General features: G+C 40.0%; 1 protein-coding gene across 3 annotated transcripts in view; it reads right to left on the bottom strand.

The window, feature by feature from the left end:
• FAR2 (fatty acyl CoA reductase 2) overlaps positions 1 to 24,514 on the bottom strand; it is a 176,465-nt gene that overhangs the window by 151,155 nt on the left and 796 nt on the right. Inside the window, exon 1 of one of the 3 annotated variants that reach the window (XM_010856031.1) lies at positions 24,418 to 24,479. The exons of 1 other annotated variant lie outside the window; for it this stretch is intronic. The gene's annotated coding sequence lies outside the window, so the exon portion shown is untranslated. Of the gene's footprint in view, positions 1 to 24,044; positions 24,116 to 24,417; positions 24,480 to 24,514 lie in introns of those variants that run through there. One more of the 3 variants, XM_010856030.1, reaches the window with a different exon arrangement.

Genomic DNA, 24,514 nt, shown 5'->3' with positions numbered 1-24,514 from the left:
TGCCTTGAATGGCACCCCACTCCAGTACTCTTGCCTGGAAAATCCCATGGATGGAGGAGCCTGGTGGGCAGCAGTCCATGGGGTCGCTCTGAGTCGGACATGACTGAGGGACTTCACTTTCACTTTTCACTTTCATGCATTGGAGAAGGAAATGGCAACCCACTCCAGTGTTCTTGCATGGAGAATCCCAGGGACGGGGGAGCCTGGTGGGCTGCCGTCTATGGGGTCGCACAGAGTCAGACACGACTGAAGTGACTTAGCATAGCATACTAAGAGGAATACTATGTTATTATTATTGAATTACTTTCTATTCATTTCTTTCTGAGCTTGGTCTTCAGGAATCAGCTTCTGTAGCATCTAGAGATGCACTAATTTAGTATCCCTAAAGGTTCTCATCCATCAGCAAACATACCATTCCCTACTCCCAGAGTTGACCAGGAACGTCATCGGGGTAACTTGACACCTTCTAACAGTAAAAGGTTCCCTATAGTCCCTCAGAGCATCATAAATCTTAGTAATTTCTGTCAACAGAGGCAGGCTCATCTAATTACACACTCTCTTCTTTTATGGAGAAAGAACCAAAGTTCAACAACTGCCAACTGGTCTCTGGTTTCAAGCCAGGATAAACCATATAGAAGAGACTTCCCCTGACATCTGTGTTTACTTTTAAGTGACACATTAGCACAAACTCACCCTCTGGTATTTTCTGGAACTTTGAGTGCAAAACCTATTTATAATTCATTGATGAGGATATGCACATTTATTTTGACTACATTTTTTATTTTTGATGCACCATTTCTCTAAGAATCATATCAGTAACTGATAATGAGGGATCTTTATTTCCCCATAATTCCCATCACTATCTTTAAAGTTCTTATTTCCTACATGAGGTCTTACAAATGGTCCCCAGATACCATTCCCAGTCATTGGTAAAAGAAGCAAGTTACATTCACATACTCATCCAAAGAAGGCATCTTTATTGAGTAAGGTAAAATGTCAACATAGAAGAAAAAAGTGACTAAATAAAGCATCAAATTGTGTCAGAATAATGCATGAACTGGCTTTGATCATAGTATTTATATGACAACTCTGGACAGTTCACTTAATCAGAACAGGAAGTGTAAATTACCTCTGGGAGAAAGTGAGTAGGAAAAGAAAGAAAAGTAATGTAAGTGACAAGGTAGCAACAGAAGAATAGAAGAACATACAAATAAGGGAGAGTGGGGAAAGTTCATTTATTGGTGACAGGGGATGTTTGAGCATATGCAGAATCTGAGAAGAATTAGATAGAAAAGAGAGAGAATGAAAATAAATGTAAGTGAGGTTTTAGAGAAGCTGAGAGGACATAAAATTAGTAGAAAAGATAGAGTGATCAACACTGAACATAGCAAGGTCACTTCATCCTCTGAAAAGGAGGGAAAGAGGTATGGGAGAGGGGAGGTAGATAAATGCAGGTCGGAACAGAACCTGAGTGAGATCTTGGGTTACTTATTTTTTCCTCTAAGGAGTATAGGCAAGATCATATTTTGCCAATTAAAGAGCTAAGGGAAAGTGTTCCTGGAAAGGGATAAATATTCATAACCATTGCTCTAGGTGAGAAAGAAAACAGACCAGAAACCAGTGAAGAAGCTGAAGTTGCAGAGTGTCAAGCAGAGGTTAGATTTATACTATCCCACTTCATACAAATACTTACTTGGTTTTCTCCAGCAACACCTGAGTGCCTGCAGTTGGAGCAGGAAAAATAGATTGTTGGCAACATGCAGATTTGGGGATATAAACAATGGACTTGGGGAAAACAAATGGAAAAGGTCAGCAGCTGGCAGATGGGTAAAGTAGTGGACCTGGTGCTCAGAGAAGGAAGTAAAACCAGGAGGAAGCTCATGATGAGTAGGAGAAAGTGTATGTGTGTGTGCGTGTGCGTGTGCGTGGGGCGGGGGGAGGGGGAGGGAGATGGGCAGAAAGGAGGCAAATGACTGGCAGTCTTGCCAAATTGGAACAGTAGCTCTGGTGGGAGAAAGAAAATGAGAGAGCTGGAATAAAGAATGTCACTGTCCCAGTGTGAATTTTTAGATTTAGAGGTTTCAGATACAGCAGTCTGGAGCAACATGCAAGCCCAAAGGTTAGACTTGGAAGTAGGTTTCTAAAAACAAGGTGCTTTATTTAGTGTTTTATACGAAAGTTGACAGAAGTTTTAAAGGAATGGACATTTGTGAGCTGCGTGTCTGACAGATATTGAAGAATGATCTGGAGGTGAAAAGTAATGGCAACAAGGACTGGCAGAAGTTGCAGAAATTGCACAAGAGGAGAGGTTTGCCTTTGGGGAGAAAACAAAGACCTGCATGAGCAACATGGAAAGGTAGGATGACACTTGGCCCAACTCACATGGGAGGCTGACGTGAAACAGTGGAAAAATCCTTCATGGGGTATAAAATGTCATTTAAATTAAGGGTGTTATTATTACTATTTGTGTACAAAATTATATATAGACATGGATATTGGAATCTATCCACATGCATACAAATTTATGTCTTGTATGCTATCAATACTACTTACTATTAACATTTCAGCAACTCTTGTTGTAAGCACTTTATCTTAACAGTTCTTCAAACATTCAATATGCACAGTTCAGTATTTTCTCACCACAACCCTGGGAGGTAAACAGTAGATACAATCATCCCTGGATGTGAAAACTGAAGAGACAGCAAGTGATTTGCCAAAGGCCAAGTTTTTTGTTTTTTTAAATAAAAGAAAGTGAAGTTTTCTAACTCCCAAAGGAAATGAGAAAAGAAAAAAAAATTCTTTACCAGGTGTTCATTTGCTTCCTGCTTTCCCTATATAATAACATCTAGGATGCATGCATAGCTGATGCCTCTCTGTTCCCTGTTTTTTCTTAGCCACCACATACAAGTATATTAGAACTTTAAAGGCTCAAATGTATTGAATTTGCAAGGTGATTCTATCTTCAACAGCTAATTTCCTTTCTGAGACTTCGTATATTTACCTGTTGATACAATTATTTTCCAAACTGTCTCTTGGTACTGAATAAAAACCCACAATTCTGTGCCTTAGACACTGTTCATCAAAAATGAATATAGAATAATTTTTCACTGATTTTCAGGAAAGTAGGATGCTACTCTCAACACAAATATCTACTATATCTAAACCCTGAGTGTTTCAATACCAAAGGTTTCTTTTTACTCACTCTCAAAATAGACTTTTGAGTTGGAATTGGCTCTCTTAAATGATTATGCTCCAACAATAACTGTATTTTTGTGTTAATGCTTGCCTAATGACTATTTTAAACTTTGTACATATTAGTTTCCTTATCTGCAAAATGTGTAACCTCCATGATTGATTGGATATGGGTTTTATAAAGTGTATTGCATAGTACCTTAACTTGTTAAACACTCAGTAAAATAAGAGTGATTTTAATCAGCCATGATTTACTAGCATGCAATTCACTCTTGGAGTATTCCCTTCCTTTGTGTGAACTGTATCATTGCATTGACACCAATAGGAGGAAACAGACTAATTGTAACCTTGAGTCAGATTTGATAGACAGAGTGCCTGAAGAACTATGGATGGAGATCCATGACATTGTATAGGAGGCAGTGATTAAGAAGATCCCCAAGAAAAAGAAATGCAAAAAGGCAAAATGGTTGTCCGAGGAGGCCTTACAAATAGCTGAAAAAAGAAGAGAAGCAAAAGGCAAAGGAGAAAAGGAAAGATATACCCATCTGAATGCAGAGTTCCAAAGAATAGCAAGGGGAAAAGAAAGCCTTCCTCAGTGATCAATGCAAAGAAATAGAGGAAAAGAATAGAATGGGAAAGACTTGAGATCTCTTCAAGAAAATTATAGATGCCAAGTGAACATTTCATGTAAGATGGGCACAATAATGGACAGAATCAGTGTGGATCTAACAGAAGCAGAAGATATTAAGAAGAGGTGGAAAGAATACACAGAAGAACTATACAAAAAAGATCTTCATGACCCAGATAATCACAATAGTGTGATCACTCACCTAAAACCAGCCATTTTGCAAAGCAAAAGTCAAGTGGGCCTTAGGAAGCATCACTACAAACAAAGCTAGTGGAGGTAATGGAATTCCAGCTGAGCTATTTCAAATCCTAAAAGATGATGCTGTGAAAATGCTACACTGAATATGCTAACAAATTTGGAAAACTCAGCAGTGGCCACAGGACTGGAAAAGGTCAGTTTTCATTCCAATCCCAAAGAAAAGGCAATGCCAAAGAATGCTCAAACTATCGCACAACTGCACTCATCTCACACACTAGCAAAGAAATGCTCAAAATTCTCCAAGCAAGGCTTCAACAGTACGTGAACTGAACTTTCAGATGTTCAAGTTGGACTTAGAAAAGGAAAAGGAACCAGAGATCAAATTGCCAACATCTGTTGGATCATCAAAAAGCAAGAGAGTTCCAGAAAAACATCTATTTCTGCTTTATTGACTATGCCAAAGCCTTTGACTATTTGGATCACAACAAAGTGTGGAAAATTCTTCAAGAGATGGGAATATCAGACCACCTTACCTGCCTCCTGAGAAATCTGTCTGCAGGTCAGGAAGCAACAGTTAAAACTGGACATGGAACAACAGACTGGTTCCATACTGGGAAAGGAGTCCGTCAAGGCTGTACATTGTCATATTGCTTAATCAACTTATATGCAGAGTACATCATGTGAAATGCCAGGTTGGATGAAGTACAAGCTGGAACCAGGAGAAATATCAATAACCTCAGATATGCAGATAACACCACACTATGGAAGAAAGTGAAGAGGAACTAAAGAGCCTTTTGATGAAAATAAAAGAGGAGAGTGAAAAAGTTATCTTAAAACTCAGCATTCAAAAAACAAGGATCATGGCATCCAGTCCCATCACTTCATGGCAAATAGAAGGGGAAACAGTGGAAACAGTGGCAGACTTTATTTTTGGGGCTCCAAAATCACTGCAGATGGTGACTGCAGCCGTGAACTTAAAAAATGCTTGCTCCTTGGAAGGAAAGTTATAACCAACCTAGACAGCATATTAAAAAGCAGAGACATTACTTTGCCAACAAAGGTCCATCTAGTCAAAGCTATGGTTTTTCCAATAGTCATGTATGGATGTGAGGGTTGGACTGTGAAGAAAGCTGAGCCCCTAAGAATTGTTGGACATGACTGAGCAACTGAACTGAACTGACTAAACCTTGAGTCTGAAATCACAGTCTCACTGAGGAAGAAGTTTACAAACTGATTACTTAAAAAGCAAAACAGACAGGGAAGGATGTCTTTAAACAAGACATAAAAGTCTAGGACAAAGAGAAAATGCTTGGTAAATTTACCGACATGAAGAGTTCTTCAAAACACACCAGAAAGAAAGAAGACAAATCACACAGCAGGACTTACTTCAATCCAACCCCATGAATCATAGTTAATATACAAATGATGCCAGGCAATGATCAGTAAACAGTTTTGTAAGGAACTGTAACTGGTATACTGCTTTTACTCAGGACATATTTTCTTCTTGCTTTTCAAATAGAAAATGTTCTGTTTTTGTTAAGTCTCTAGTATTCCTCAGTTAGCTCCTCCTTTGGGCTTCCAGCACTCTTAGAAACCCCTGCTCCTTTCACCTCCCTGAGGACCAGTCTGGTGACTGTAATGTTGAGGGTCCTCAGATGATGTGTGGAATTACACTCTGAGGGAGGTAGAAACTATGCCTGAGGATGCCAACGGCGGGGATGGGGAGGGAGTGGGTGGTTTGAGGAAAAGAGGTAGACAAAGCTACAAAGTTTCAACCCAGGAACTCTGATGTTAAAATTCCCTTTGGAGTAGTTACATGCCTGTCTAGATGAAAGCACTAGAAACAAGCAAGCTGGTAGTGGTAGCCATCCTGAAAGTGAATACAGTGGTACTTTGACAGACTAATTGCTTAACCAAGGCCTATATCTAAGGAAGGGAAAGAGGCTTAAATAGAGGCATTATGCAATGCCTATTGTTCTTACCAAATAAAACCTGGTGCAATAAATGCCAAACAAGTAAATAATGAGGTTTAATTTAATTAAATGAGGTTTAATAATGAGGAAACTATTTCTATGGCAACTTATCATGCATTAACTGCTGCCTTTAGATTGTTAGATTTTTATTTCTCAGTGTGTATGAGTGCTCAGTCACTCAGTCATGTCTGACTCTTGGTGGCTCGATGGATTGTGGCCTGCCAGGCTCCTCTGTCCATGGGATTTCCCAGGCAAGAATACTGGAGTGGGTTGCCATTTCCTACTCCAGGGGATCTTCCTGATCCAGGAGTTAAAACTGAACCTCATACGTCTCCTTCATTGGCAGGTGGATTCTTTACTAGTGTCTATTACTAGGTTGAAGCATGTGAAATTGCCAACAGTCAACCATCGTGACCTACAAATGGCCATTGTGCCCAGTTCAGCCTGCATTTTATTTGCATTTTACAGACGAAGAAACAGAGCACGTAAGTAACCTTCCAGAAAGAGTCAAGCCTGGGCCCTGATCACTGAGCCTCTGTTTCTATAATCATTGTGAGCCACTGAAACGCACTGCCTCTCCACCACCCTGAATTAAAATGATAGAAATAGTTTCTTTAAACCTAAAAATTCTATCCATGAATCTGTGCTACATCATCCCCAGTCTCCATATACCAGTCTCTTCATGCCTTGCAATTTCTTTTGAAATGAATCAGTGCTCACCTAGTCACTCAACTGGAAATCTCATAATAGAATTTTCTTTCTTTTTTAAATTTCTTTACCACTGGTGACTGCAGCCATGAAGTGAAAAGACACTGGCTCCTTGGACGAAAAGCTATGACAAACCTAGACAGTATAAAAAAAGAAGAGATCACGTTGTCAACAAAGGCCCATATAGTCAACGTTATGGTTTTCCAGTGGTCATGTACAGATATAAGGGCCGGACCATAAAGAAGGCAGAGTGCCAAAGAATTGATGCTTTTGAACTGTGGTGCTGGAAAAGACTCTTGCGAGTCCCTTGAACATCAAGGAGATCAAACCAGTCAATCCTAAAGGAAATCAACCCTGAATATTCATTGGAAGCACTGGTGCTTAAGCTAAAGCTCTAATACTTTGCCCACCTGATGTGTAGAGTTGACTCATTGGAAAAGACCCCGATGCTGGGCAAAACTGAGGGCAGGTGGAGAAGGGGGTGACAGAGGATGAGATGGTTGGATGGCATCACTGACTCAAGGGATGTGAGTTTGAGCAGACTCTGGAAGGTAGTGGAGGACAGGGAAGCCTGGCATTCTGTAGTCCATGGGGTCGCAAAGAGTCAGACATGACTGAACAACTGAATGACAACAACAAACCAGAACCCAAATGATATTTATTAAGCCTACCTCAGCAGGAGCCACAGAACCCTAGGGCTTGAGAGCTGGGAGGAACTTTGGAGATAATCCAGTCATTTTCTAACTGAGTGAGCAGGGGGTAGAATCAGGACAATAGTTTAGACTCCTGAGCCCTGGTCTGCTCTTCTCTCCCCTCTCTTCTCACATTGGACTCATATGTTATAAATCAGGGGTCCCCCAGTCATGGACTGGTAACCGTCCATTGTCTGTTAGGAACTGGGCTGCACAGCAGAGGTGAGGGGAAGGCAAGCAAGAAAAGCTCCATCTGTACTTACAACTTCTGCCCATCACACACATTACTGCCTGAGGTCCACCTCCTGTCAGAACGTTCTGATAGGAGCACAAACCCTACTGTGAACTACACATGTAAGGAGTCTAGGTTGCATGCTTCTTATGAGAATTGAGTGCCTGATGATCTGCTTTTGCATTATGGTGAGTTGTGTAATTATTTCGTTATATATCACAATGTAATAATACAATTAAAGCCACAAGAAATGAGTTGGCTTCCCTGATGGCTCAGTGGTAAAGAATCTGCCTGCGATACAGGAGGTGCAAGAGATGCACGTTCAATCCCTTGGTCAGGAAGATCCTCTGGAGAAGGAAATGGCAACTCACTCCAATATTATTGCCTGCAAAGTCCCATGGAGAGAGGAGCCTAGAAGGCTACAGTCCAAGGTGTTGCAAAGAGTTGGAAATGACTGAGTGACTGAGCACACCTCAATAATAATAGAGTTAAAGGGCACAATGAATGTAATGTGCATAAATCATCCTGAAGCCATCCCATATCCCCAGTCTGTGGAAAAATTGTCTTCCACAAAACTGGTCCCTCATGCCAGAAAAGTTAGGGTCCTCTTTGTCTCTCTGCAGGACCCATGTAACTCTCTAACTCTCCCACATGACAATAGCTCAACTCATTGGGCCAATCACTCTTCTAAATGGTTTACCTGTATTAACTCATGAGTCAGCACAACAATTTAACAATACTTACTATTATAAACCTCATTTTACAAGTAGGAAACCAAGGCACAGAAAAATTAAAGCGATTTACCCTAGTTCACATAATTTGTAGACTAGTGGCAGAGGCCATTCCCCCTTCACCCAACCATATGCCCTTTGTCCTGTCCAAAGCACAGACTGACTTCTTTTGGGAAACAGTTCCCAACTGTTGCCTCACTCTGTTGAAAGTCCTTTATCTGCCAAACTCTCTGAGCCTCCAGGAAACATCAGCTTATGTGGAATTGGCTATTTATTTGTTTGTTTTGTCTACTGTTTGCAAACAACTTAAAAATGTTGATTGAATTCATGAAAGAATGACAGGCCAACTAAATCTCTCTATCTTTGAATTCTCCTTACTTCATCTATCTTCCATATAGAAGCGAACCGGGGAAACTAGTGAGACATTAGTGTATAGGTTCCATGGAGGCTCATAAACCCTTTGTATATCTTCCTTAAAAACCAAAGATAAGCCTTTTGATTGTTGTTCCACATGTTTGGTAATGAACTCATGAGGCTATTAAGACAGCAATTTTCTTCATCCATAGTCACTATATCTAGGGCCCAAATTTGTTTTAAATTTTATACTTTGACTTGTTTTTTCTTAATGTATACATTTTATTGAAGTATAGTCGACTTACAATATTTCAGGTGCACAGCAAGGTGATTCAGTTATACATACACACATATACTATTTTTCAGATTATTTTGCATTATTGATTATTGCAAGATATGGACTATAGTTCCTGGTGCTATACAGTAAATTTTTGCTACTTGTTGAATATCTATTTTTAAAAAAATAAGAAATCTAGCATTCTATCCATACTAAGTCAAACAAGTAGAATCAAAATGTCATAAATTTCTTAGGCAAAAATTCATAAGATTTCTAAAATATATATATTATACATACTATATGTATACATACACACACGCACACACACACAAAAGCTTTTCTACTATGCTTGATAAAGGCTTGAGAAAGGACATAAAAAAAACAGAGATGATTAAATTGGAAAACATACACCAAATGAAATGAGGGCACTGAATATAAAATAGAAAAAGTGAAACAAACTACACAAAAGTGAAAGATCATCATATAGTCCAGTTGTTTTTAAACATGGCTGCTCATTAGAAACATATCTGGAGCTCTGGAGAAAAAAATAGCAATACCTAGGCATTTGTATTTTTCAAAAAATTTCAAGATAATTCTGATATGCACCTGGATTTTAAAAAGTGATTGCAAGTTTTCTATTAAATTGTAATTTTGGAGATATAGAATTCTATTATTTTTCCATTGACCATTCATGATACAATAGTATTAAGAGAATAATAGTTACATGATCACAATAGTAAAAGATGTTTATCAGTTTTCACAATCAGTAGCCAGACAAAAAATAAAGCCATAATGGGAACATTATTAACCTAACAATATGAAACACTTACATACAATTTGGGGGGTTAAGCTCAGTGATGCAGTAAGTGGAAATGCATACATATACATGTTTTCCCTGCCCAGCCAGTTGGTGCATTGAATCCATTTACATTTAATGTAATTATCAATATGTATGATTCTATTACCACTTTAATTCTTTTGGGCTTATTTTGTATGGATCTTTTCCTTCTCTTGTGTTTCCTGCCTAGAGAAGTTCCTTTAGCATTTGCTGTAAAGCTGGTTTGGTGGCACTGAATTCTCTTTAACGTTTGCTTGTCTGGAAAGCTTTTGATATCTCTATCAAATCTGGATGAGAGTGTTGCTGGTAGAGTATTCTTGGTTGTAGGTTCTTTCCTCTCCTCACTTTAAATATATCATGCCATTCCCTTCTGGCTTGTAGAGTTTCTGTTGAGAAATCAGCTGATAACCTCATGGGAGTTCCCTTATATATTATCTGTCATTTTTCTCTTGTTGCTTTTAATATTAATCTTTGTCTTTAATTATTGTCAGTTTGATTACTATGTGTCTTAGTGTGTTCCTCCTTGGGTTTATCCTCCCTGGGACTCTCTGAACTTCCTAGACTTGGTTGACAACAATTTCCTTTCCATGTTAGGGAAGTTTTCAGCTATTATGCTTTCAAATATTTTCTCAGGTTCTCTCTTCTCCTTCTGGGAACCCTATTATATGAATGTTGGTGCATTTAATGTTGTCCCAGAGGTCTCTTAGGCTGTCTTTTATTATTTTTTTTTTCCTTTATTCTGTTCTGTGGCAGTGATTTCCACCATTCTGTCCTCCAGGTCACTTATCCATTCTTCTGCCTCAGTTATTCTGCTATTGATTCCTTCTAGTATATTGTTCATCTCTGTTTGTTTGTTCTTTATTTCTTCTAGGTCTTTGGTAAACATTTCTTGCATCTTCCCCATTCTGTTTCTGACATCCTGGATCATCTTCACTATCATTATTCTGAGTTCTTTTTTCTGAAAGGTGCCTATCACCACTCCATTTCATTGTTTTTCTGGGGTTTTATATTGTCCCTTCATCTGGGACATAACTCTCTGCTTTTTCATTCTGATTAACTTTCTCTAATGTGGTTTTTGTTCTAGCTGTGGGATTGTGGTTCTTCTTGCTTCTTCAATCTGCTCTCTAGTGGATGAGGCTAAGAAGCTTCTGTAAGCTTCCTGATGGGAGGGACTGGGTAAAGCTCAGTAAAGCTTTAATGAGAGTATAAAAAGGCAAGTGACAGATTGGAAGAAGTTATTCAAATTACATACATCTAATAAAGGAATTGCACCCAAGATAGATAAAGTATATGCACAAATCATGAAAAAATTACCCAATAAATAATAAACCTGGTAAACAAATGAACAAAAACTTGGGCATATCTCAAGAAAAGATATCCAAATGGCCAATATACAAAATGGTGCTCCACCGTCAGTCACCAGAAAAATATAAGTAAAAGTACTATGTCATACAACTACTCTCGCACTGAAATGGATAAAATGAAAAAAACAGGCAAAGGACACACGAAGAAATGTCAATTTGTACTGACAAATGGAACAAGTAGAACCTCTTGACTACTGCTTCTGGGAGTATACACTGTAAAACCACTTTGGTAAACCCTTTGGCAGTTTTTATTAAAGCTCTCTACATAAATCAATTCCATATGGAGGTATTCCCATCTGCAACTTGTACATGTATTCAGCAAAAGACATTCATAATAAAGTTCCTAGTAGCACTATTCCCAAGAACTCTATAGTGGAAACTACCCAACTTTTCATCAACAGAAGATAAATTAAATGTGGTATATTCGCATTCGGAATAATAGATAGCAATGTGAATGAATACACAAAGCCCTGAAAGAATCTTAAAAACATAACACTGAGTGAATAAGTGGGACATAAAATAATGCACACTGTATTTTACTTATATATAAAACTCCAAAACCTAGCAAAACTAATCTATCTTTGAACCTTGCTAATCAATGACTTGGGCTTCCCTGGTTGACCCAGTTGGTAAAGAATCCACCTGCAAAGCAGGAGAGGTGGATTCGGTCCCTGGATCAGGAAGATCCCCTGGGAAGGAAATGGCAACCACTTCAGTATTCTGTGGATATGGACAGAGGAGCCTGGCAGGCCACAGTCCATGGAGTCACAAGAATTGGACACAACTTAGTGCCTAAACCACCATCACCCACCAATCAATGACTTAGAGGTCAGTATAACGGATACTTTGGGGGGCAATAGGTGATGACAGGATGGCAGTGTGTGGAAAGCTGGTAGTGTTTTTCTTTATAATCTGGAACCTGAAATCTGAGAGCTACTTGCTATATTTATGACACATTCACTCTTTCACATGTAAGTTGTACCTCATAAAAAAATTAAAAACACATGAGAAGAAAGAAGAAAATAGTTATTACCTATGTTCATTATTCAGAGAAGGCGATGGCACCCCACTCCAGTACTCTTGTCTGGAAAATCCCATGGACAGAGGAGCCTGGTAGGCTGCAGTCCAGGGGGTCATGAAGAGTTGGACACGACTGAGCGACTTCACTTTCACTTTTCACTTAATGCATTGGAGAAGGAAATGGCAACCCACTCCAGTGTTCTTGCCTGGAGAATCCCAGGGACGGGGGAGCCTGGTGGGCTGCCATCTATAGGGTCACACAGAGTCAGACATGACTGGAAGTGACTTAACAGCAGCAGCAGCAGCATGTTCATTATTAATCCGTATCTAAAATGTACAGTTTGGGAGTGTTCTTCTTTTTCTGTTTTTGGTTTTGGTTTCGGTTTCATGTTGTTTGCTCTTCTTTGCTTTTTGTGGAGTTTTTGTTTTGTTTGAGTAACACTGAAGTGCCTTGTAGATAGTTTCATCACCACATTCCACTGTGGTAAAGAAGAATCAAGTACTAGTTTCCTGGGTGTTATGGGTTGAATTGTGTCCTCTAAAACTCAAACATTAAAATCCTCAACTGTAGTATCTCAGAATGTGACATAATTTAGAAATAGGATTATCATAGAGGTAACTTATTAGGATGAAACCGTACTGAAGTAGAATGGGTTCCTAATCCAATATGACTGGTATCCTAATAAAAAAAGGAAGTTTGGACACACAGACATACCTGAGAGAAGGGGATATGAAGATATAGAGAGAAGATGGCATCTACAAACTGAGAAGAGGCTTAAAATAATTGCTTCTCTCATAGTCTTGGGAAGGAACCAACCTTTCAACACCTCGCTTTTTCGAGTCTCCAGATATCTGAGATGCAGGAAGGACGGGTAATGCTCAAAGTGCTTCTGCATTAGGGAGGCCTACCACCCACACCTACTTCAACTAGCATCTCAGGTTGAGAAGCAGAGGCTTTAGGCAAGGGGTGACATGATCCCTTTTTCTGTTTTGGAACAATGGAACATTCCGGATTATGTGACACATTGAAAATGGATCTAGAAAACCTAACCATCCAGAACAGCTCTAAGGTCCTTGTGAGAAATCCTCAGAAGGGATCTTTCCTGAGTCTGGAGGTCTTCAAGGAGGTAAAATGGTCATTTGATTGTTCCTAAGGCAGTGGTTCCTCATCTTGCTTTGATTATGACCCCTGTGAAAATCTGTTGAAAATTATAAATGTCCCATCAGACAAATACCTTCATCTAGATTTAAGAGTATGGTGATGATGGTTTAGTTGCTAAGTTGTGTCCAAATCTTGTGACCCCCATGGTCTGTAGCCTGCCAGCTCCTCTGTCCATGGGATTCTCCAGGCAAGAATACTGGAGTGGGTTGCCATTTCCTTCTCCAGGGGATCTTCCTGACCCAGGAATAGAACTCAGGTCTCCTGCACCACAGGCAGATTCTTTACCAACTGAACTATGAGGGAAGTACTTAAGAGTATAGGTGAGGATTTTTTCAAACAGAGGATTGGTTTTGATCTCACTTATAAAGTTGGATGGCTGAAGATACTGGGGTGTCCACGTGTCATCACACAGGAAGTCAGTGCCTAACTACTGGCCCTACACCAAGACTCAAAGGTATCATCCTGAAACTATAACTTGCTCACATTGGTTGTTTCTGCTCTTCCATTTCTTTTTCCCACTATGATTAGCAGTTAACTACTTAAAACACAAAGAGATTGTGTTATCTATCTTAAAAGGCAGAAAGAAAAGGAGGAAGCATGAAGACTGATCTCCATCCATGGCAGTTTGGGGAAAGAGTGAGTGACTAAGAGGAAAGTGACACAGGCTAGTCAATCCTCAGGACTTATAGTGGATACAGGAGAACACTATTCCTTAGGGAGAATTTTCATTATCTTCCCTGTGGACTTTAATTCATTTTAATTCCATTTCCCATCACTTTCTTCTTGGTGTTAACTTCTCAGGGTCATGGGAAGCTAAATCATTTGCTGAAGCTTGTTAGGAGGGGAAAGAACAGGAAATAAAAATATATGAGTATCTTATATTTTTACACTGAGGGTCTGCTGAAAGATTTCACAAACTCCAAAGTTTTAACTGGCTAAAAAATGTTCAATGAATAGAGGGCACTAAAACTTAATGGCAGGTACTATAACTTGTTTACCACTATATTTGCAGAGCCTAATACCCAATCTGACACATGGTAGATGCTCAGTAAACTGAATGAATGAATAAATAGAATTATCATGGAATTTGCAGTCATAAGATCTGGATAATATTCTACACTTATTCATTAAATAGATATGTGACAAGTCATTTCAGGTCTTTGGGACTGGCTTGTTCCTTATTATAAAATGACAAATTTAGATCAAATATTGATACGGTACTTGAACATTCTACAACTTAGAATATGAATAGAGTTAGTTAAGGCAAAGCTGTTTGCTCACCATTATGTATGGTAGATTAGATGGCACATGTGCTAGCATATAGAATGTCTAAGAGTTCAGGGGAAGGCTAATTTGAGAAAGTTTCACTGTCCTAAAAGAAACTGAGACCTAAATTTATCTAAAGTGCAATCCTGTGATCAGCAGTGCACTCAGTGTACTTGCATAACCACTGCTTCAGGTGGGACTGGACCAAAATAGTAAGAAGAAAAGAAAGAAGTAATGTCAAAATTCTAGTAAGGAAAGAGGTTTGACAAGTCCAGGTTACTGAGAAAGAAGGAAACTGCTCAGTTCAAGAACAAATAACTCTTTCAGACTCTCCTGCAGCTTGGAGAAGTTTTATAAGTAGATCTAATGTTCTCAAAGCATTTTGGTGAAAGAGTAAGAGTCCATCCTTCAGAAGACACAGTTATCTTCAGAACAGATATGTCCTGAAGGTCTTGTGTAAGTAAAACACAATGGAAGCTAGTCAATTCAGAAAGAGACAACAGTTATAGCATAATAGAACTAAAAATACACAGACTGACATAAAGTTGATTTCATTAATATTTATCAGGGTATCTTATTTACATTTATGTTTCACGTGGAATTAACTGGACAATTTCTCTTAATTTTTAGACAAATAGTTCCATTTTTATTAAATGAGTATTATCTATCTCTAAAATGATTTTATTATTGGATAAAATTATGCTATTACCAACACATTATTTAGTATTAAATGTTCTTTCTTGAAAACAAAACTTTAATACATGCACACATAGTGAATTGTTATACAGAGCTTCTTTTATTCAGGTTATCAAATTCTTCTGGGCAGATTATTCCAGTTTCTTAACAATATTGGAGAATCTAATTCTATTTGAAATGCTTTAGTGGTTTTAAATATATTGGGACCAGACACATAGTTTAATGGCCTTCCTAATTTCCAACTATCTTGCCTTCAAAAATACTGGGAACTTGCACTGACTTTTGTGGAATGTGTCCTCTCACTGACCTGTGATAAATAAAGCACCATTTTTCTGAAATGATCTAAAATGTGGAGCATTTTCACAATGACTTTTTTTCTCATTTCTTGGCTCAGAAAATATTATTCTTGCCTCCTGTGGTCATCCTGTTATTCACCAGTGAATGTTATTGACCCAGCATCTCCCCTGAGGTGGATGGGTGGGTAAGTGGAAGGAGAGGTCAGAGTTTGGCCTTTTCTACACAGATTCACAAGGCAGAGCTTCTCGTCCTTCCCTCAAGTGTGTGCTTCAACAATTGGGGGCCATCTCTGGAGGAGCTTTGGAAGCTAAAATGCATTAGAAAGCATGTCCAAAAGCCAGAGGAGATGCATTGCCAGCTGCTGCTAGAAAGGGCTTTTGCTGGACTTCAGGGGTAAAGGATACAGAATTATCTAGGAGTTTTAAAATAAACCATGACTAAGACAATAGATATATGCTATTCCTAGTGTCTGTTGATTAAAGTAAGATGATTTTTTTCACTGTCTACTTAATCACATTGTCGGTTCCACAAAGAAATATGTATTATAATATATAATATATATTAAAATATATATTATTTTTGCTTTGATACAGTGTTAAGTGGAAAAATTGGCTGTTGAATGAAGATCTCACCTGAAAGCATCCTTTTTTTAAAGCCAGGTCTCTGAATTAGTCATGCAAAGTACCCTGATGAATGTGGCTGGCAAGAAGCCCTGTATTTCATCCTATTTGATTGATTCCCCCAGAATACTGACCTCTGGATAGACTCTGTGACCACAGTGACAGACCTAAGTACAAGCCTCCATCTCCATCTTCTAAGTCCCACAGAAGCAACTGGACCAGCTGTTCTCACATTTGTACCTGTGCTGTGCTGGTTATGTACGAAGGTACCTGGGGAGTCTTGTACCAAAAATCCTTACTCAATAAGTGCGGGGTAGGGATAATGAATGGAGAAGGCAATGGCAACCCACTCCAGTACTCTTGCCTGGCAAATCCCATGGACGGAGGAGCCTGGTGGGCTGCAGTCCATGGGGTCACTAAGAGTTGGACACGACTGAGCGACTTCACTTTTACTTTTCACTTTCATGCATTGGAGAAGGCAATGGCAACCCACTCCAGTGTTTTTGCCTGGAGAATCCCAGGGACAGGGGAGCCTGGAGGGCTGCTGTCTCTGGGGTTGCACAGAGTCGGACACAACTGAAGCGACTTAGCAGCAGCAGGGATAATGAAAGGTATAGTTGTCATCCCAAACTTAAGACTGTCACCCTTAAACCATCACTCTTCACAAAAAGGATGCATTAATAAAATACAAATTTGCTTAACTGAAATAAAAATCAAAGGTGACTACTCACCGGAAACCCATGCTCAGCAGCAGCAGACTTCAACAACTAAGTAATATCAGGGTTAATTACCCCCTAAACTTCTTGGACCCTGGGTATGTTTATCTGACAGCCCATCCTTTACATGAGTTTAAATGTCTGAGTAACTTTCAAAAGCTATCACCTCAAAACTATCTTCTGCTCTTTCCATTGGCAGGTAACACTAACTATACTGTTGTTGTTCAGTCATTAAGGTGTCTGACTCTTTGTGACCCCATGAACTGCAGCACGCCAGGCTTCCCTGTCCTTCACATGTCCAGGAGTTTGCTCAAATTCATGTCCACTGAGTTAGTAATGCTATCTAACCATCTCCACCTCTGCTGCCCTCTTCTTTTGCCTCAATCTTTCCCAGAATCAGGGCCACTTCCAATGACTAGCTATACTAGTCATCCACAATAAATGACATTGTTATGACTCCAATGACAATGTTTGAGGAGCTTCTAGTCTATCAATTTACCTATCTGTATTTCCAGCTTTGACATAGACTGAAATGTTTGAATCCTCGAAAATGTATATGTTGAAATCTACTCTCTAACCTTATGGTATTTGAAGGTGGGTCTCTGGGAAGTCATTAGGTCATGAAATGAGAACTCTGGAGAATGAGACTGCTGCTGCTGCTAAGTCACTTCAGTCATGTCCAACTCTGTGCGATCCCATAGACAGCAGCCCACCAGGCTCCCCTGTCCCTGGGATTCTCCAGGCAAGAGTACTGGAGTGGGGTGCCATTGCCTTCTCCGGGTGAATGAGACTAGTGCCCTTATAAAAGAGACTCCTAAGAACTCCCTTGTGAAGTTCCACAATGTGAAGTTCCAATGGAAAGAAGGACATTTGTGAACCAGGAAGTGGTCCTCACCAGACATCACATCTGCTGGTGCCTTCATATTGGACCACTGGCCTCCGTAACTGTAAGAAATACAGGTTTTTGTTGTTATTTATAAGCAACCCATTCTACGGTGCTTTATTATAGCAGCCTGAACTGACTACCCCCTAATATATAAAAGAAGTCTATTAAAATTTTTACAGCCAATGAGTTAATAGCCTAGAGTAGGGGCTGACAAATATTTTATGTAAGGGTTGGATGGTAAATATATTAGGCTTTGCAGATCACAACTACTTATTATGTGGAGCACCAAAGCATCTGCAATAGGATAATAGGATGAATTAGTGCATGGCACTGGCTGATTTCCAATAAAACTTTATTTATGACTACTAACATGTGAACTTATGAAATCTTTCATGTGCCATGGAACATTATTCTTGCTTTTCTAAAAACCATTTTAAAAAACAAACACAATTCTTAGTTCAATAGATAGAGTAAAATAGGCAGGAGCCGAAATTGGCCCTCGAGTCACTGTTTGTAGACCCCTTGGCTAGAGCACTGAGTGGATGAAGCCCTGGCCAGAGTCCATAGCTGTGTGAACTTGTTTCTTCTGTCCTGCTCTGTTGGTTGTTCTTGGGTCATAAATTGCACTTCTGCCTTCAGCCCACCACCATGCAAATACACTGGGAAGCAGGAACAAAGATGAATGAGATTCACTGCAAAATCAGTTCCCGCAGACATTCTATGTGTTCACACTGTACCCTGTTGGGGATATACTACAAACATCAACTAAGGCTCAGAACTACCATGGGACACGAGAGGCCCTTCCCCACTGTTTATGCATCAGCTTCCTCATGGGTACATCTAAACTTGACAGAATATACCCTCAAGAGGTCCTGCATAGCCTTGCCAGGAAAGTAGAAGTTAATTTTTTTAAATTGTTTTTAGTCACACTGCAGATCTTGCTTGTGAATATCATTTTATAACTGATTCATACAGTGGAATTGTTTTCATCATCAATTTTGAGCTTATTAACAGAGTCAATTCAATTCTGGTCTTCTGCTTTCTTCCAACTAAGTTGCATGAAAGAGATAAGAGAAGTTGATGGTTAATAGAAAGCTGTGGATGTTAAGAGCTTTAATCTATTAATATAGGGCAGCATTTCCCAAAGCGTGCTAGGCTAATGCTGACTCTGTCAGAGGTTCTGCCAAAAAAAGCATTTCAAGGTCAAATAAGTTTAGGAAATGTGGCATAAAATACCTCTTCTTTCTTGATGATTCTTAAAGTGCATTATTAGTGTATTAAAGGCTCCAAGGACTCCTGCAATAAAACTGCTTAATTGGGTTAAATTGTTCCTTACACTTACATGATCAGGAAGCTTTTCTTTTTCTTTACTTGACTATTATTAACATCCCAAGAAACTAGTGATCCATAGACTACATTTCTGGGAAACACTGATACAGAAAAGGTGGAAGAATGGAAAGCTTCTAAGCAAGGGAGTACGCTATGCTATAGAGCAATCACTTTCACAAGGATCAGGCCTTTCTATCTGGGTTTTTGTCATTTTAGACTATCCCATATGCTATACATGTGTTCAAGTCAGAAAAGCAAGAGTCATATTTGTTGTGGTGGTAACCTCTTACAAAATTATAAAGTGTGTGCACATTTTATAAATAATCTCAATATTACAAAGGATAATATGAAAAGCATATTATTTTCTTCTCTCTCACCCCATTTCCAACATCCTGGCATATTTTTCAGAGGTACCAGGCAGTGTTATCAGTTTCCACGTCACTTTTCAGTTCTTCTGTGAAAACTCTAAATTCTATGCATCAAGGACAATAGTTTTGAGTTATAAAAACTCAGCAGTATCTACTGAAGGAATTTCTTCTCACACTTCTTTCCTCTGCCACCTCTCATCGTCAGTCTTTCACCAAGGTCTATCAATTCGACTTGTGAAATGCACTTCAAGTGTGCACACTTTTCTCCATTTCCCCTATCAGCACAGTCGCTGGCTGTGTCCTAACTGTATTCTACTTTTCATTCTTGATCCTGCTAGTCCATTCTCCTTATTTCAGCTACAAAGGTATCCTTAAAATGTAAATTACCCTCTGGCTTCAAAGTCTTCAAAGGCTTCTCATTAAAATAAAATTCACCATCTTTATCAAGATCTGTGACGATCTGCATGACCAGGTTCCTGCCTACCCACCCTCCACAACACACACACACACACACACACACTCATGTCCAGCCTCTCAGAAACTCCCTTTTCCAACACACGTGCCTTCTTTTTATCCCTTGAACACTTCCAAGCTTTTCTTCTCTTTACAGATTACCTACTTGCTATTTCCTCTACCTAAATGGCTTTTCCCTCCTTTTTTCTTTTTCTTTTTTTTGCCAAGTGAATCCCTGTGCCTCCTTCAAATATCAATTTAAATCTTTCCTTTTCAGAGACCTTCACAGAGCACCAAATCTGAATCAGCCCATTTTTTTCACAGCCCCTTGTTCTTCTCCATACTACTTCTAACAATGTGTTATTATGTATTTATTTTTTAATGTCTGTAAGATCCAAAAGATCTTACAAATCTGTTTTATTCCATACTAAATGCAAGAAAATTGTCTTTCATGTCTGGTCACAGAATGGGCTTAATAATTACATATTACATGATTAAAATTATCCAGTGGAAAGTTCTTTTTATCTCCTGCCTTTTTCTTATGTGAAACTTTACACCCTTTCAGATTTCCATTTTTTGCACACTTATCAGCCAAAAGCCTCATTCATTTATCTCTATTAGAAGGGGAACTTTAAGGACCAACTCATGTAACTCAAGCTTCACCAACCATTTGGTTTACTTTACTCTCTTCTTAGGAACTTATTGTATTTATTTTCTGTACCGTTCATTTGGTGCCTAATCTCATACTGACTTGTAACAACTTATCAGGTGTGTTAATTAACAACTTATATTTACATATGCAGTCTTGCCAATGATGTCATAAATCTATGGAGGACAGGACTTGTTACTTAACACTCTAAAGTTCACAGCATGCCTCTGCACAGAGTAGCTGAATGAAAGAGTCCCCATCCACCTTCTTTTAACACCTCAACTTTAAGACTTTAATATGGAAGTCTGACCCATTTCCTTTCAGTTTATTTTCTTTCTCAACCCTGTGTGTTGCCATTTCCTTTCTTGCAGAAAGGACCCATTTCCTTTCAGTCTATTTCTTCCTCAACCAGTGTGTTGCCACCATGCTGGGAATGAAAGCTGTGGTAAGGATAAGTTCTGAGGTCAGAGGGAAGTGACTAAGAGAGGAATTCGAGGACAGAGGACTTGTCCAAGGGTTCTCAGTTCCTCCCGCAGTGGAACAGGAAGTGAAGATAACCTGTCAAGTGACTAGGTGTACTTTACATTGCCAGGTATCTCCCAGAACATTTAAAAAGAGTGCTTTGCTCAAGGTTTTGAAAATACGAGTATCTAAGGCAATGGCACCCCACTCCAGTACTTTGCCTGGAAAATCCCATGGATGGAGGAGCTTGGTAGGCTGCGTGCGGTCCATGGGGTCGCTAAGAGTTGGACACCACTGAGCGACTTCCCTTTCACTTTCTACTTTCATGCATTGGAGAAGGAAATGGCAACCCACTCCAGTGTTCTTGCCTGGAGAATCCCAGGGATGGGGGAGCCTGGTGGCTGCTGTCTGTGGGATCACACAGAGTCAGACATGACTGAAGTGACTTAGCAGCAGCAGCAAACATTAAATGAGGCAGAAAGGATTACCTTCTCAAATAATTTCAATCAATGACTCAGTTGTTCATTGTTCAATTTTGGATGAACTTCCCCCAAATATCAATTTAATTCTATAAGTATCTTTGGGATCCAGAAAGGTATTCTGTACTTTTAGTTGCCAATTCCAATCTTGCTCAAATAATGATTTTTAAGGAATACTTAAAATACTAAAAACCATAGCTATTTTTTATTTTCTTCTTCCACCAAAATATAATGGTTATAAAAGTTCTGCAACCCTTTTGATATACTTAACCAGATTTCCTCAAACTACTTCTGAAACATGGAGTAGAAAAGTAAATGTGTAATAATACCATCTTTATTAGTATACAACTGTTCAAGGTAAGCAGACAGTTTAACAATTATTAGCTCTTTTTACCTGTATGTTTTTACAACAACCTGTTAAGATGAATACAGTAGTAGATGTTGTCTGTTATGTTTAGTTTATCAACGAGAAAACTGGGTGTAGAAGGACTTAGTGGCAGAAGCATGCGGCAGCTAACTTTCAGATTGTATCAGAGAATTTACCGGCCACGTAGGACTGCTGAGACAGTGCTGTTATTCAGGAAGTAACCGAATAGGCTTATGAACCTGGGCTCAGCACTGGCTACAGAATTTGCAGGGTCTAGTATAAGATGGGAGAAGGCAATGACACCCCACTCCAGTACTTGCCTGGAAAATCCCATGGACAGAGGAGCCTGGAAGGCTGCAGTCCACGGGGTCGCTGAGGATCAGACATGACTGACTTCACTTTCACTTTCAATCAATGGAGAAGGAAATGGCAACCCACTCCAGTGTTCTTGCCTGGAGAATCCCAGGGACGGGGGAGCCTGGTGGGCTGCCGTCTATGGGGTCCCACAGAGTCGGACACGACTGAAGTGACTTAGCAGCAGCAGCAGCAGTATAAAATGAAAATTTGAAGCTCCTCTTTAAAAATTACTAAGACAGCTGACAGTGACAGCAGAACATTAAACCAAGTATGGGGCCCTTCTGGGTACTGGACCTTGTGAGCTGGCCTAGCCTGAGGTCTCTGGACCTCTATCATCTGGGTGACTGGGTATCCAAGAGGCTGTGAGCTCCTGAAATTATAGATAAAATTCTATGCTAATACGCATAAGTTTATTTTTCATATTTTGTAGCTTTTATCAGATCCTTAAGTGCTCTGTTAAGAAAATAAAATAAAGCATTAAGAATTCCTCTTCAAGAGTAATGAATGTTCTCAAAGAGACCAAACACAATGTCACAAGAGACTGGCAGAGGTGGCATGCTGGTGTCAGTGTACACCAATGTTCCTTCAGAGGTTGTGTTTGTTCATTCGTATGTTTTCATAGGCACACAAGTATTAACACAAAGAGTTCTTAGGGCTGCCCAGATGTTGCCAGAAAGAAGTAACATCTGATTGCATTTTCAGATGATAGTAAAGCAAATGATGAGACATTCAAGGTGATGTTGAGACGTTCAAGATGACTTTCTTCACAAACCCCAAAGTGATACCCAAACATGACCCTGATATGAGGTATTTTATTTATTTTCACCACCTTAACAGAAGCTTCTCCCTCTTCTGCAATTAGATGTCACACTCCCTCTTTTAAGGAGAAATGTCTCACTGTAAGATTTACCAGCTCATGCTGATTTACATCAATTTTATAGATAACTATAACTCAGAAATAGGAGTGAGGTAGGAATTTGTTAACAGAACAGGTGTAGAAGATGCTCTCAGAAAAGGGAAAAGAGTACTCTAAAGACCTGTACCCTGAGAAATACAACAGAGGAAATGCTGTGAGTCTTGAGTCCGGCTGCTAAAAACCGATCCCATCTCCTAGAAGATTCACATACAAATAGCCCTTAAAATGGATTTTGCTTTAAGACCTGCTCCTTCCGTTTGAGTGGCTGACTTAAAACTGTATTTAGTCTCTTTGTCCTTTTCCATTAAATATGCATCTCAGCCAAATCTCCAACTCATATGAATAGGGATACAGAGAGATGGGTAATTGAAACCTCAGGGTAATTCTCAAATTTTCATTTGCACAGCGTGTCAAACATTTCTTGATGCAACCTCTAACAAGTAGGAAAACACGATTCACTTGAGATTGTGGTCACTCTGCTGTCCCCACTCTCGTCCCTGTTCATGTCACAATGGGGCAATACATAATTCAACCAACCGCCAAAGCTCTGGCAGGTCCAGAAAGAATCTTTTTTGCTCACACTTAGTAGCCCATCCATGGAAGAATAAGTGTTCATAATTCTACCCATCCCGAGAGGTGAAAGAGTAGGAAGCTGGTAGGTGGGATGTTTTTCTAGGGTTTCTAGGAGGAAGATGGTCATTTAGTCCTTTAATTGCACGGAATTGCCCCGCGGGTTATCGTACACGCCAAGAGTGAGTGAGCAGCTTCCCTCAAGCCCATCCGCACCTGTGGTAATCTTCTGGTACCCGCTTACCTGCTCTCTCCAAGACGCCCAGGCCCAGCAAGAAGAGGTGGAACACACCTGATGGTGTAAGACGCCGCCCAGGCCCATTGCAGTCTAGGGGTCGGTAAGCAGCGAGGCCCGAGTAGGATGATTCATGCGGCCACAGCCCAGGGTAGGGCTCGGAGTCGGGAAGCGCGCCCCGACTTGTCTAGCGCGCAGAGAGGGCAGCCGCCACGCCCCACGTGGCCTGCTCTCTCCAGGAACAGCCCGGAGGGCCGAGGAGGCCTTTGCGAGACCTGGTCGGTGCCTCTTGCCCCATGGGCCCGCGGCCACGGCGGGACTCCAGCGTTAACCCAACCGTGCCCTTCCCGTCGCGCGCCCTTCCCGCCCCCGCGCGCCCCACCTCGGCTAGTGATGCCGGCGCCCAGCCCGCTAACCCGCTGGCGGTTGACTGCGGACTGCGAGGGCAGCTCCAGGGCAGAGCCGCGGAAATCCCACTT

This window comes from Bison bison, unplaced genomic scaffold (genome assembly GCF_000754665.1).
Source record: "Bison bison bison isolate TAMUID 2011002044 unplaced genomic scaffold, Bison_UMD1.0 scf7180017864370, whole genome shotgun sequence".
In the NCBI taxonomy this organism is placed as follows: Eukaryota; Metazoa; Chordata; class Mammalia; order Artiodactyla; family Bovidae; genus Bison; species Bison bison.
Note: the sequence above shows the minus strand (reverse complement) of the source record. Positions and strands in the feature narration are given on the sequence as shown.